Source organism: Mustela nigripes, chromosome 6 (genome assembly GCF_022355385.1).
Source record: "Mustela nigripes isolate SB6536 chromosome 6, MUSNIG.SB6536, whole genome shotgun sequence".
NCBI classification, from domain to species: domain Eukaryota; kingdom Metazoa; phylum Chordata; class Mammalia; order Carnivora; family Mustelidae; genus Mustela; species Mustela nigripes.
Window position 1 is genome coordinate 60,185,223 of NC_081562.1, and position 10,536 is coordinate 60,195,758.

Consider the following 10,536-nt stretch of genomic DNA (forward strand, 5'->3'; position numbering starts at 1 on the left):
AAGAACAAATTACACTAATTTGTGTCCACAATATCATGCAGACCAGACCTAGAAACGTACAACCTCTGTTCTTTCTGTTAAATGCAAGAGGCTATGGCCATATGTGTAATTATGTAGGATTGCCACAGAGACAATCCCTAACATCAACATGAATGACAGTCTGCAACACTTATCTCAGAGCTGTCATTACCTGAAAGAGGTATTTTTCTCATCAGAACTTGGTAGCTACATGTAATAGGAGTTGCCAAGCAGAGATTTTTATATCTGTTAAAATTACTTAAAACATTTTACCAGAATTTATAGTAAATGTATCTAATAGATCACAGTTACCTTACCCATGCCTGGGTCTAAAATAAGTCAAAGAGTCTTACTAGAATTGACCAGAAATTCAAAAGGCATATATATTGTCTCTCTTCCTTCCAATAGTTCATAGGTTCTACTTCTAGCAATGGTGCGCGACCTGTTCCACACCAGTCTTTCCATAGGATTTCCACTGAAGATAATAAAATTTACTAAATTGAATGTATGTATATATTATATAAAATATGTATGCTATACTATCTATATTTGCACTTATATATAGCGCAAATAAGTGTATGCATATATATGTTTATGTGTATGTGTGTGATATGTAAGTATATGTTTGAAATTTACATATATCTATTTAAGGAAATCAGAGAGAGCTGTCTGGGTGGCAATGATTGCCAGCAAATATAAAATTGTAGAACTAAGGGAAGCCCAATAGAAGAGCCATACATTGGCACCACTCATTCTATAATGGTTTTTGCTGATTTCAAATTTGTAGTCAAGAGATTGAGAAGCTTTTGACAATTTCATGAGGATAGAGATGCAAAAATTGGAGTCCAAGATTCACCAAGGAGTGAGACCCTGATAAAGTCTATGGACTTGAGATTGGGATTCTAAAGGCCTATTTTGTAAGAGGAAGGTAAACAGGGTTTAGACTTGTCCTCACAAGGACTGAAGCCAGTTTTTGTATCAACTCAGTATCTGATTAGATAAAGGAAATGTGCTCTTAATTTGACCTCCTGCCAAAATCAAAACATGATCTTCTGTCAAGATAGTTTAATTCAGGGGCGCCTGGGTGGCTTAGTGGGTTAAAGCCTCCGCCTTCAGCTCAGGTCATGATCTCAGGGTCCTGGAAAAGAACCTCTCATTGTGTTCTCTGCTCAGCAGGGAGCCTGCTTCCTCCTCTCTCTCTGCCTGCCTCTCTGCCTACTTGTGATCTCTTCTTGTCAAATAAATAAACAAAATCTTAAAAAAATATATTAAAAAAAGATAGTTTAATCCAGAGCTTTGTATAGTCCTAAACATTTTCATTCTCAAAGGTTACTCTTCAGTTAAATAAAATTTAACTAATAAAATAAATAATAAATAACAATTAATAAAAAATTAAATAAAATTTAAAAAATAACCAGACATACACAAAACTCGAAGCAAAAAGAAACAATAGATCAAAAGACTGAAATTACTGAAGACATTTAAATAAAAATGTAATTACTGGGGTGCCTGGGTGGCTCAGTGGGTTACAGTCTGAGGGGTTTGAAGTGGTGGGGGGGTGGGAGGTTGGGGTACCAGGTGGTGGGTATTATAGAGGGCACGGATTGCATGGAGCACTGGGTTTGGTGAAAAAATAATGAATACTGTTTTTCTGAAAATAAATAAATTAAAAAAAAAAAAAAAAAAAAAGCTTCTGCCTTCGGCTCAGGTCATGATCTCAGGGTCCTGCAATTGAGCCCCGCATCGGGCTCTCTGCTCCTAGGAGAGCCTGCTTCCTCCTCTCTCTCTGCCTGTCTCTCTGCCTACTTGTATTTTCTGTCTGTCAAATAAATAAATAAAATATATTTTTAAAAAATGTAATTACTGTGTTAAGACACTGCAGAAGTTTTGCAGTTGATTCAAACAATAAAAAATGGAAATTCTATGAAAAATACAATAACTGAAATTTAGAATTCAGTGAATGGGTTTAATTGCCATTAGAGACAATGGAAGAGAGGATTAGTAATTAGAACAAAATATTCATATTGAAGTATGAAGGGACAAAAGAATATGTAATACAAAAAAGAATGCAAAAGACATATTTTGTGAAGAGATCTAAAATTATATGTCTCAGAAGGAAAGTAGAGAGAAAACAATATTCAAAGTAAGGCCCCAAACTTTGCAAAACGATGACATGTATCAAACACAGATTCATGAAAGTCTAAGAAGCTGAAGCACACCACATGAAGACACAAAACACAAAACTGGTATTTAAAAAGCTGCATAGAGATGATTTTGAAAGCCACCAAGCATAAGAAATTCTATTGGCTCTCTATTAGCAACAGTGATGATAGATGAGTTCTCAAAAGAAACAGTTAAAATCAAGCAACACCAGAATTTTATCTGAAAAATAAAGATGCTAGAAAAAAATGCCAATGTATAATTCTGTACCAAGCAAAATGTTCTTGACAATGAAGGCAGAAATAAATGTATTTCTAGGCAAACAAATGGGTTATTTAGGGCCTTCCCCCCGCCCCCCAGCCTGGCTAAAACATCTTGAATATTAATAACTACAGATCAAAACCAGCCTACATGTTTGTGCTGATCACATAATGTAAAAATAGCTTATTCACTGGAAAATTGAAATAACAAATGCTCTAACTTTCATACTTAAAGCATGCCATGAAATGGTGCTATCAGACATATGCTGTGGTTGAATCTCCATTCTCGAAGCCTTTGATTCAGCATGAAGTATTTTCCCTCTCTGCCTGTCTAGGGCCTCACTGTTTCAGATTAAAGCCCCATTACTAAAGGGTCAGCTGGGTTTTCCTCCAGTTCTCCACCCCGAGCTTCTTTGTATAACCACATTCTGCTTTCCTAACTAGTTTGGAATACTTAAAGGGTGAGAGGAAAAACAACAACAAAAATGGAGAAATGGCAAGGGCAAAGGAAAAGCTGTTTTACTTGAATGGTGCCATGTAAGCTCTTTCTGTTTCTCTGAACCTGGCTGAAGTTTAAATCTGACTCTTCTTTTGCAAGGGTTCTCTTACAGATTCTGAGATTTGGTGATATCCTTTCCTCTGAAGACCTTTTGCAGAAGAGCTAACGACTCCTTTCTCATCCCTTAGAACTTCTCTTTCAGTGTCTTCTAGGTCTTTTTACCCTCTCGGTAGTCCTTTAAGAATGAATTCAAGACGATTCTAAGTCACCACTCCCCTTCATGTGGCCCGAATCTGATTCATGGGAATCAACTGCACCCTCATTCCAGCAAATTCAGAGTGCAGCTCTATGCTACTGTAGAGGTAGTCTCTTGACATCACCACTATGAGAGTTAATCTTTGTTTCTAGATTTCTCAGGCAAAAGGCAGACCCTAGTCTACTATGTGCCCCGAATATAGAGTAGGATACTTCCTGGAAGCATCACGTTCCATCAGCCTGCGTGAAGGTTTCGGATCACTTTTCTTAAAGGGTATCCTACACACACACACAAATTCTTTTTTTCTCTATATTCTGACCCCTTGTCCATTCCTTAATATGGTTAAAGGTTTCAAGTGTTGTGAAATTTCATGTGAAAATTGGTAAATGCTTTTTTCTTTACTGCCCAGTTTAGAACTTAAGTGTTCTGTTTCCATGGCTTTTGATTTTGATATCCTATTTTTACTGGCTCTTTCTCTATATTTTCTGAATGGTTGGATGAATACTTATTTTAATTTTGATGCGACTTCTTGAACATTTGCTTTCGATATTAAACGTAGATAATTTACTATATTTAAATTCTTCCACCATGAAATACAATCAAAGTAATTAAATTTAAATGTGAGAAGATTATTTTAAGACTCAGGAAAGAGAAAGAATTATGGCTTTCAATTTCACTAACATCCAAAATAAATATCATTCCTATTTCAAAATAAGAGTCAAGAAATAGTGAAAATGGCTGGAAAGAAAAATTGAATTCAGGTCCGATCAAAGATCACAGAAATTTTGTCAAAGACTTTACTTGAGAGACAAAGGAAGAAGGAGTTTGGCAAAGTAGGATAGTCCAGACATGTATCCCAGCTTGTGATCTTACCCAAAGGAAGGCTATTTGGAATTTTGTCTATCATTACTGTCAAGTAATTGTGACATAGTAAAGTGCAGCTTTGAGTATAGTAAACCTATTTTACACATCAGTGCGTTAAAGAGCATACCTCTATAAAATATGATTGTCATGGTTGTCATCATATCAGTGAAAAAAAGTAGAGAAAGCCATAAAGGAAAGTTTACTGAGCATGTCATAAGGGGGAAGGGGAAAACCGTCACACAACCGAAGGCATATCCTAGAGCAACAAATTCAAGCCCTACCTTGGGATCATTTCGTGAACTCACTTTACACAATTCTGCTTACACCAACCAGTCTGAAGGTAACAAATGAACCTCACGAGAAGTCCCTGCAATTTTGAGGCATATATACTAACATTCGTAACCCTAAGAGAGCTTTGTAGTCTGGGAGAATCCTGAGTGGCTGATAAAATAACGATTTGTGCATTTCTGCATTTACTCTTAAAAGCTAGAAACTGAATGTCACTACAGTATATACTCACTGAAGTTTGTACTTTTAGAATATTATTCCCTTTTCTTCTGAATCCTCTACTTGCAGCCTAACATTTCTCTGAAGGAATGAGAGGTGTATGGAACATTTGACATTAAGAAGGTTCTCTTGTAATTTTCAGGTCATGTGCATTGTCTTCGGGTGTATTATGAATTTATTTCAAATGGGTAAAGATACTTTGCATAATGAGGCAAAGCTTTTAAACCAGATGGCCTTGTGTATAAAGCATTGTTCTATTTTTTGAAAGCTTGGCTCTGTCTTAGTTACACAAAATGCAAGATTTAGAAGCATGTAAACCAATAATAGTTATTCAATCTAAGCTGTAAGGGTAACTTACTATGGGCACTGGAGGTTGAGATGGGATATTGTATTTGCATATATACAGTATATGGAAAATTATTCTACCATTTTATGGAGCCGCAATCATATTTAGTTTAATGTCTTTTAAGTCCCATAAAACGATATTAGGAAATTTTGCTATTTGGATGGTGAGCAATCAAAGCTGTGGTGTTAACTCATCATAACACTACTAGTTTGACTCTTCAGGCTTCATTAAATTGGGGATATAAATATGCCAGATCAACCCAATGAAATTAGAATACTCCTATTTCGGGGTTTAGAGTAGGCTGAATGAGCTTGGTATCTTTTTTATATTGTGGTTAGATACTGCACTTGCCTATCTAGGACCACTTCAACAAGAATCGAGATTAACATCTATCAGTAATCCTTAACTTTATACCATGATTTTTTTGAGGATATTGTAAAACAGGGATGCCCCAAATCATTTCCTTCATCAATCTCCTCATCCTTTTTCTCTTGTACACCTAACATGAGCCCAATATGTGTTTTGTAGTTACTCCAAGTAATAACATTTCAGAGCTGAACTATGGCAACACTGTGGGGAATTTTGAAACAGCATAGGAATAACAATATCATCTATATTTTGCCAACTGAATATTTGAAATTTGTCTCTGCCACTTGTATTGGAACTTGCTAATTAGTTTTCACAATGAGGAATCATGATCAACAATTAAATTTAAAATATTTAAATGATTTAGACCTAAAGAACAGAAACAAAGTAAATTGTATTTTATAATTTTTAATGGATTTAGAAAACATTCAGTCCTGGGGAAAGCAATGTTATCTAAATAGACTATATCTCTATTGTATTCTGGGATATCTGTATAATTTCTAATTTTCTATATCTACTTATGATAAGGAAAGCCAAAACTAACTTTGGAATCATAATTCTTCCTTTTTTTTTTTTTTAAATTCTCTCTATATATACTGAATTCAAACTACTGTCTTATCTTGTTCTGATAGAGAAGTCTCTCAGAGCCAACTATATGACTTACACATGGCCCTTGTGTATTTAAAACAAGGGGCATTAGGACTTCTTGCTTGTCATAGACATCTGTGGAAGGCATCTCCATCTTTGAAGGAGAGAGTTGAACATGAAAGACAAGTCCTTATTCATTGCTGAGGACAGGGAATGGAATACATATGATTCCTGCATCCAAAATTGGAATGTACACATAAAAATAAAGCAAACATAAATGCAACTAAGTTTATATTGCAATACCATATATTGTCTCATAGTAACATTCATTGCTATAATTTTTATTGAGAAGATGTTCAGTTTTAAGTTAAAGTATTTTGGCAGCCTGACTAAAAACCTAACCAACATTTATAACATTATTCAATGAAAAAAATTGTATTCTGAATTCTACATAATAAATTTATAAATGTCCATTTAAAGATAATGCATTTATAAATTGGTGATATTCTAAAACTCATTCAATGAATGGGCATTGTAATCTTGAGTGAACTCAGTCAATTGTCTTTATACCCTTAAAATATTCCCAATCATCTATGAGTCCACAGCCAAGCTGTATATCAAGGATGTTGATCAATGTCATTGAATAATAGCTATTTAGTGGAATTTTAAAAATATATTTCTCGTTCCCTACAAATATTTTGAGTTTGTTTCAAAGTAGCTATAATTAAGAAAAATGGACACCAAATGAGAAAAACAACTATCAAGTAATTTGTAGAAGACTAACAGTAATTAAAATTTATGAATAAAAATGCAGGTTAATTTAATTCACTGAAAAATTTTAATAACTTGTGAATTATTTTAAATTGTGATACAAATTTCAGCTTGCATGTTTCAGAGTAAGATTTGCTATCTAATTGCTGCTTCAGTATTTCAACTAAAACTTATTTCAGTATAAATGATTCAAAGTTGTATGCAATTACTGAGAACTGAAAATAGACAATTCTAATACTATAATGTAACATCAGCTTGGACTTTTTACCGGATTATTTCTTTTATAGGTAAGTACACCTAAAGTATATTGTCACCTCTTTCTTTAGTATATAGGGAGCTCAAAACCATATATTGATAGAAAATGTATCTCACCCTTATTTGCTTAGTAGGTAACATTGTTAGAAGACTCTTTTCACAGCTCAGATCCATTATGTCCTGGAATGTCAATTGAAAGTTGTTTGCTTGGTTTCCAGTAGAGAGTTAGTTATTGTGTATCTGTCTGCACTATTCTCATTGTGAGTGACAATCATAGACTATTCTGCTGAATACCAGCCCTGTCATTGTTGGCGTTTGCTACTTGATGATTTTGTCTTTTTTCACCTTACTCTTTACAAGTGGATAGAAAAATGGAGTAATTCACCAGAAGGAATAAAAAGTTAACTCAGCTTTCAAAACCCTGCCTGCTGTCATTTTCTATAGTTAAGATTTTTACCGGAAGCATTGAATGTCTCACCCTGACATGAGACTGCAGTAATTAATCATTAAATAGTGATTGAGGCAGTGGACCCCAGAAGATATCTCCATACACTACCATATGCTGGAGCCAGCTGCAAGCTAGTGCTTAGAGAGAAGCAGCACAGAGGAGAACAGCGCCTGACAGTTCCCTGCTGTGAAGTCCAAGAACAGCCTGCTTCTAACTAAGGGCCAAAAACAGAACGCTTGCTTGCGTTGACCTTCATTACCTGACACTGTTTAAAAGATAAAATGTCAGTGTTAATGTAGCGGAAGTTTAAACATTTAATCACATTTTAATGAGTATACCAGCATTTTTCAAACTTTAACATTTCTCATTTTCCTCAATAACAAGTCACTTTGGTAACGTATATCTATTCTCGAAAAAAGAAAATTTTAAATCAGCTACTCACTAGAAAACCACATACAACAAATCTAGTATATTTAATTTTCTTTTAAATTAAGGAATAACTAGAGGGCAACATGGATGTTGTCTTAAATATCTGAAGGACTACTATATGGAAATGGAAGTAAAACTCTTGTCTGTTTCTCCTCGAGCAATTAATCGAACTCATGAGTGAAAGGTATTCAAAGGTGTATTTGAACTCAGCTTAACGTAGAATTTACTAACAGAATTGTCTAAGAATGCCACAGCCTGTCATGCAGCAACTGCTTCTCATTAAGTATGGGACTCACATTTGATAGAAACATAGTTAGGAGGTAGTAGGGAATCCCTAGAATGAGTGGGATGGTAGATCACAGGATCCTGTCAAGAATTTTCAATTATAATTATAAGCATTATTAACCAATACTATACACTTAATATTCTTTTACTTTATTGATTTCTACAGTTTTAAGATATATCAAAAAAAATCAACCTTTCTTGCTTATTAAGTATCAAGGGTAACACTTGTTTGCAATATAGATTTATTGTTTGTTCTGAAATAAAGATAAAACTTCGCTCTGCTTGCATTAGATCAATTTTATAAATTTAAGAGATAAACTGTATTTATTCTTATAATACATGCATATAACCAACAGTCATAGTTTTTCCTTTGAACACCATCCCATTGGAGTTGATTACCAAATTTATACCTGGAGAAAACTTTCTTCTTTCTGTTCCTAGAGAAAACTTTCTAGTTAGGTTTTTCATTGTAACTTTGGATAACATTTTTTTTAAAATGTGAATATAAATCTTAAGCTAGGAAAGCTTGCAAAAAAGTGTATGATTGAGAACTTTTGTCTTTAGGTATTATTATTTTAACCCGATTACATAAATGAAAAACCCACATATCAGAATGGTTAACTAACAATACCCAAGTAGTCAATAGAATGTCAGAATATAGAACTGAATTTGAACATAAGTTTTTCACAGATATCAGTTTTTCAGGTTCTCCTACCAAATATTTTAATGATTGTCATGTAGAGATCAGGCTTTGCTCTTTTAAGATAAGAGCACATAGGCAGATGAGCGATAAGCGTTTACTTTAATCTAGTAAAAAAGAAAAGAGAAAGAGAGAGGGTTTTTAATAAGTTAGATTAGAAAAAAATTCTTGGTTTACTCCTTTGTGTTTCATATAGAATTTTTTGTCGTTTCTTTCTTTGTCTACTCAATATTATACCAGAAATGTGAGTAGAATGAAAAAAGATAAATTACTGTATTTTATAACTCTGTGTACATGAGCAGCCGTGTTTCCTCCATGGATAACTTTGCTTGACATTTACTGGTATTCTTTTTTTTTTCTTTTAAGATTTATTTATTTTGGAGAGAGAGAATACACAAGCATGTTGCACATACATAAGCTGGGGGAGGGTAGGGGGAGAGAATCTCAAGCAGACTCCTGCTGAGCATGGAGCCCTACATGGGGCTTGCTCTCAGTACTCATGAGATCATCACCTGAGCGGAAACCCAGAATCAGCCCCAGTACTTTTTTCTAGTATGTGTATATGCATTTGGTACCTCACTCTTGCATGTGGGAACGTAATTCTTTCAAGCAAGGAGTGAAGGATTAGGTGATGGGGATATTTGAGGTTCTTTGAGTTGCTGAAATTTACTAGTTTAACTTTTTGTTGCGTGAAATGAAAATTCAATTCAAGGATGGTTCACAAACAGAAATTATCTGATAAGATGTAAGCACAAGCTTCTCACCAATTAAAGGTTCTAGTCCTGATAACATTTATTAGGTTTTTTTTTCTTTTTATTAAGGATTCAAATAGGTTAATTCTCTGTGCACAATTTTAGGTCTCCTCTCTGTTTGAGATACTAGAGCTGGGTGTCTCCTACTTTTGCTTTTTAAAGTAACAGTTGCTTATTTGAGGACTATAGTTTAGTAGTTCCTGATGTCTGTCTTTATGTATAACTTCTGTCCCACTCTATGTGGGCAAGTATCTCCAGTTCCCTTGTGATTTTCCTCCAGAATTCTATATTAATCCCAACAACAAAGAACAACAACAAAAAAAGAATATTTCTAAATACAGATTTCCTGGTGCAAAATTGTCTTAAAATTGTTCTCAAATTGATCCAGATTTACATTTCATTTTTATGCATTTGATTTTAGATTATTTTTTTGGTCAGATAACCTTGAAATATGAATATTTTTAACAGCATATTGAAAAAAATTTCTCCTAAATTAGTACTAACTACTAATATATATTTTTCATGAGGAATTAATGCTTTGTCAAGATTAGGAGTGGTAAAATTACTTGATTTAGAACTAAAACTCTTACCATTCTAAACAAATTCTCCTTGAAGTTAGAGTTGTCAGCAGCAATGTTTATTTTCTTAAAATTGTTTTTGGTTTGTTTATTTATAACATAAGTTAAAAGTATAAGTGGATATATAGGTAAAAAACAAGAAAGCAAAAAATATAACTCTCAGAAGTTCTCTTCTTTTAGAAAATTCAGTTTGAGTGATATTGAGCTAATTTGAAGGATCATGTATTAATTCGTGTTATAAATAAGGCAATATATGAGGGAAAAACACAGTTGGCATCTTGCTCTTGTACTAATTCATTTGGCAAACTCTTGAAACAGTTATAGAAAATGTACTTTTTACGAACATTGACTAATACATAGGGCCTAAAGAGGGCTTATGCCACTAGTAGACACACAAACACAAGCTCTTTTGAATGACATAAATTTGAGTAAATACCAATAATTTTTTTTAACC